We start from the raw sequence: 5,054 nt of genomic DNA, 5'->3' as shown, positions 1-5,054 counted from the left end.
GGTGTCTCGCTGGAATATCCTGCAAAACGAAACGAAATCATACAAGCTTTTGTCGTTCTGGTAACAGAAATTCCCTGGGTACCCATTTTAATGATGGAAAGGTAAAAGAAGTTACACTGGCTGTTGATATACTTTCGGGGATGTGAGGTCGTGGTCCAAGAACTTTTCTGCTCCTTACGTTTCGTCCAGGACTGCGCTGGACTTCCTCAGAGGCGCTGCTCCGCTAAGTCTTGCCGACTGACAGGTCGGGTGTCTGAGAGCGACTTATATATTGTGAGAAAGGGGGGCGTGGTTCAGGTGACACGTGATGAGCAGTGATGATCCATAGCAAAGAAAAGGTAGACTATCGATTACCACCTTGTCAAAGATAAAAATTGTTAGCAATTTTGTAGAGCCACTGTCCATATATCGCTAAGTTTCATAGCCTCCTCTTTCCTATTAAAATTATCGTGATGTTTATAAATTTCGATAGCTTCTCTATATAGCCGTGGATAGTAGTTTAACGTTGTAGATAAAACTTCGGTATCCGAAAACTTCACTTCGTGGTTGCCTGGTTGAAGAGCATGTTCCGCTACAGCTGACTTTTCTATATTTCCATGTCGACAGAGACTTTTATGCTCTTTCAGTCGCGTGTTTACGCTTCTTTTGGTAGTACCAATGTAAACTTTACCACAGGTACATGCAATTTTATACACACCACATGTCGACAGGGGGGGGGGGGGGGGGGCGTTTATCCTTCACAGATTGTAGTACTTGATTTATTTTCTTTGTTGGTTTAAAGATCGGTTTCATGTCATGTTTTCGTAAAATCTTACCGATCCGATCTGTTACTTTTCTCTGTCGTTGTGGTTCATTCTTATCTGTTGGGTTTCTGTTCCTTGGACGCAAAATTCTATTTATCTCTTTTCTTGAGTAGCCATTTTTTTCAAAAGCCTGCTTCAGATGTTTCTCTTCAGCATCCAAATGTTCAGGTGTACATATCCGTTCCGCTCGATCGACAAGACTTTTTATGACACCTCTTTTCTTGTTGAGGATGATGATTAGAATTTTTATGTAAATATCTGTCCGTATGTGTTGCCTTCCGAAAAACTTTATATTCCAAGCTTCTATCGGACCGTCTCATAATGAAGCCATCCAAGAAAGATATTCTGTTATCCTTTTCTATTTCCATGGTAAACAGTATTTTTGGGTGAATTTTATTTAGATAATCAAAGAAATCGTCCAAGGCCTTTCTGCCATGGGACCAAACCACAAATGTGTCATCTACATATCGATACCAACGAGATGGTTTGTTATTAGCTTTGTCTAGGGCTGATTGTTCAAATTTCTCCATATAAAGATTGGCAATCGCAGGGCCTAATGGATTGCCCAATGCTACTCCATCAAGTTGTTCATAAAATTCATTATCCCACTGGATTTATCTTTGACAGGGTGGTAATCGATAGTCAACATTATCTTTGCTATGGATTATCACTGCTCATCACGTGTCACCTGAACCACGCCCCCCTTTCTCACAATATATAAGTCGCTCTCAGACACCCGACCAGTCAGTCGGCAAGACTCAGCGGAGCAGCGCCTCTGAGGAAGTCCAGCGCAGTCCTGGACGAAACGTAAAGAGCAGAAAAGTTCTTGGACCACGACCTCACATCCCGGAAAGTATATCAACAGCCATGTCACCCGGCCGTGAAAGCCTTCATTCTACAGAAGTTGCGCTGTTTACATACGGTATTGATTATTCACAAACACTAACAACGGGAGTAAGGTATGAGAACGAAGTCTTTCGCGACGGCGAGTTGTATAAGACATTTTCAGACTTCTTGAGCGCAGTTCCGGTTAAAACCTCAAGCTTTCGGCGTTTGTCTCCATTGTTATCGTCAGGAGCAAGTGACTGTGAAAACTGCCGCTGTGGCGGTGTTACACTCTTGAGCCATGACGTTATTACCACCTGCTTAATAGCTTGTAACGAAATATATCACTGATTCTGCGTATCACGGATCCTACAGTTTTTTGGTAGGTTTTTTGAGTTATGTGGCACTAGATGCCTACTCACACGTAATGTATTTCGCGTAGAAAACGGGCCGGTGGTATGTGTACTCAGTGATAGCGTCCGATAGCGACACAGATTGGTTCCGCAGGATTTACACCGGGCGAAATTGGCTGCCGAAGCATCAACGTGAGTTCACTATAGTGCTCCTCAGACCACTGTAGCACGATTCTGACTACGAGGCACGGACAATTATACTGCTGAATGATGTCATCGCCGTCGGAGAAGACTTCAAGTATGAAGGGATGTAGTTGGTAGCCAGTTCTCGCGTGTCTGCGATTACTACCACAGGACCCACGCAAGCGCAGGAGAATGTCTTCCATAGCATAATACTGCTCCCATCAGCTTACGACCATGGCGCACTGCATGTTTCCAGCCACCGCTCATGTCTATGACGGCGTTTGTGGAGACGACCAGCGGCCTACTGCAGCGAAAACGTGATTCACGTTCCCATTGATCGACGGTCCAGTCCCGATGGTCCCGTGCCCATTGCAATGTAACTGATGACATCGTTGCGTCAACATTTGAACACTTAGAGGTGATCTGCTGCGAAGCTCCATGTTCGAGAATGTACGATGAACGGTGTGCTCCGAAACTCTTATGCGTGCACCAGCATTGTGCTCTTTCGGCAGAGATGCCTCAGATAACAATCTACCCTACTACACAGGGCGGAAAAGCCTCAGAACCCCACGTTCTGTGAATAGTCGTGGGTGTACAACCATTTAGCGCCTAGTGACAGTTCCATTGTCCTTCTACCTCTTTTTTCTGCTCTCGACAGTAGCACGTGAACACTGAAACATTTTCGTTGTTTTTGAGATACCGATTCAGAGTCTTAGCGCAATAATAATATGTCCTTAGTCAAAGTCCTTATCTCAGTGGATTTCCCCACTTGCAATCCATATTTTTGCTAGGGTGGTCTCCACCCGTCTCTGCTGTCCTCACACATTTTTCATAGTGCGTCACGTGTCCGAAACGCCACCAGGCTGCATCCAGCCTCAGGGTAGGCACTGGTCACAGTGTTTTGAATTATCATGTACACATCTCATAGACGGCTTCTGATTGGTCGGTAATTACGTAATGCTGTCGCTGCCGTCTTAGAGTTATCATTGCAACGAATATCTCTGTTTCTTCTCTGCTTCGAGAGCTTGCTTCCATTCACCGCTAAAATTATATCCGCTGTCACGTTTGAAGATCTTCTCACATATTCTTATTTCTGTATTCACTTTAATCACATAATCCCAGTGTGTAGGAGCCAGGGACAAAACTTTTGTTTCGTCAATCAGTATTTTGTGTTTATTTGTGAGTCATAAAATTGCCATGGGAATGCATGCAATCTAAAAAAATAAAGCCGCCACAGGACACCAGGTGAAGGTCACGCGATAGGCCAATGTTAAATTAAGTTTAACCCCTGCGTTGCAGAGAGTGCAGATCAATTTACAACCTGATATGATGAACCACAAGAAAACGCCTACGTACGAAGCCACCACTTATCGAACGCTGATAAGCGCGCCTGTGTGACCTTTGCGGCTGCTGCGGTCTGAGCAGGTACGCTGCGGGCCGTATTCGTTGTAAACACCGTGAACGGGAAGCATAACTCGCTAATGGTAACATAAGTAGAAAGATAATCCAAAGAGCGAAATACATAAAAAATGAGTTTTTGTTTAATAGCAGAAAAGTTCAGACACAAAAAATGACAGGTTATGAACCAGTGAAATTAAAAGGCAAAACATTCCTAAAATTTTAAGACGTTTGGAAAGTTTAAAAAACAAAAATACGTTTTCACGATATCTGACTGATGTTATTGCAATAGAAGAGATACAAAAAGCAGATTAAGAGGCCGTGGCAGGGCTACGAAATAGGAGCAGAAAAGACAGTAAGCTACCTTCGAATCTGACTATTGAAAACATTGTACAAAGTTATTCACGAGATTTTTGTGCTTGAGCCTAACTTACTCGTTAGGAGCAGTCTCAGAATGGCTAAATCTATTTGAAGCTCTAGAACTCTTTCAAAACGTTTGCAGTTGAGCTCTTATTATAGACGTCAAGTATCGAATGATCGTCCTCAATACGAACAATTTAAACTGCAACGATGGCATAGATAATCTTTGTGGAAGGCGAACCAAAGACAGTGCATTTTCAGAAAACTTCAAAATACAATAGACCCACAAAAGATACTGCTTACACTACGCTTGAGCGTACTCTGTTCGAGTCTGTTGTGCGTTACGGGATCCTTGCCAGATATGATTGACAGAGGACATTGGAAAAGTTCAAAAAAGGGCAGCTCGTTTTGTACTATCGGAAAATAGGGGAAATGATACGCGAGTTGGGGTGGCAGTCATGAAAACAAAGACGTTTTTTGATGTGGCGAGATACTTTGATGAACTTTCAATTTCCAATTTCCTCCTCCGAATTCGAAAATATTTTGTTGATGCCCACCTTATTGCTTGTTCAATGTATAGATTGAACTGTACCTACATTCGGGGTAGGCTACAACCGTATCTCACTTCCCAGTCTACTACTTCCAGCCTTGACGTCAATGGACTCTTATTAGTACAAGCTTTTCCAAGTATCTTTGACAGCCTTCATTTTATTCCTGTGTTGCTTCAGTATAGCTCACTAGGAGAGATTTCGAAACAGTACGAAAGTCGTTCAATGAACTCTTCTGCCAGGCACTTAAGCGTCAATTTCAGAGTAGTCATGTACATGCAGTTACAGCTACCGCAACCTATGCCCACTTGAACCTGATTACTGTAGCGAAGCCCCAGTCTCACCCTGCAAATATACATCGTAATATAATTCCCTGCGCAAACTGATTTTAATTCGTCTACTTTCCATTGCCCTGGTGTCACTTCAGTTGATATTTAGCTTCCAGTATCTTTTCTGTACACACAGGTTGAGTCTTGCATATACCGATCAATGTATCTTCCGAATCATTTGCAGTCTCTGGGAGAGTTACAATGTGACAAGCGAACCACTTAGTTTTTATTTCATCTCCATGGACTTCAGTTTCC

Source organism: Schistocerca cancellata, chromosome 2 (assembly GCF_023864275.1).
Source record: "Schistocerca cancellata isolate TAMUIC-IGC-003103 chromosome 2, iqSchCanc2.1, whole genome shotgun sequence".
In the NCBI taxonomy this organism is placed as follows: Eukaryota; Metazoa; Arthropoda; class Insecta; order Orthoptera; family Acrididae; genus Schistocerca; species Schistocerca cancellata.
Note: the sequence above shows the minus strand (reverse complement) of the source record.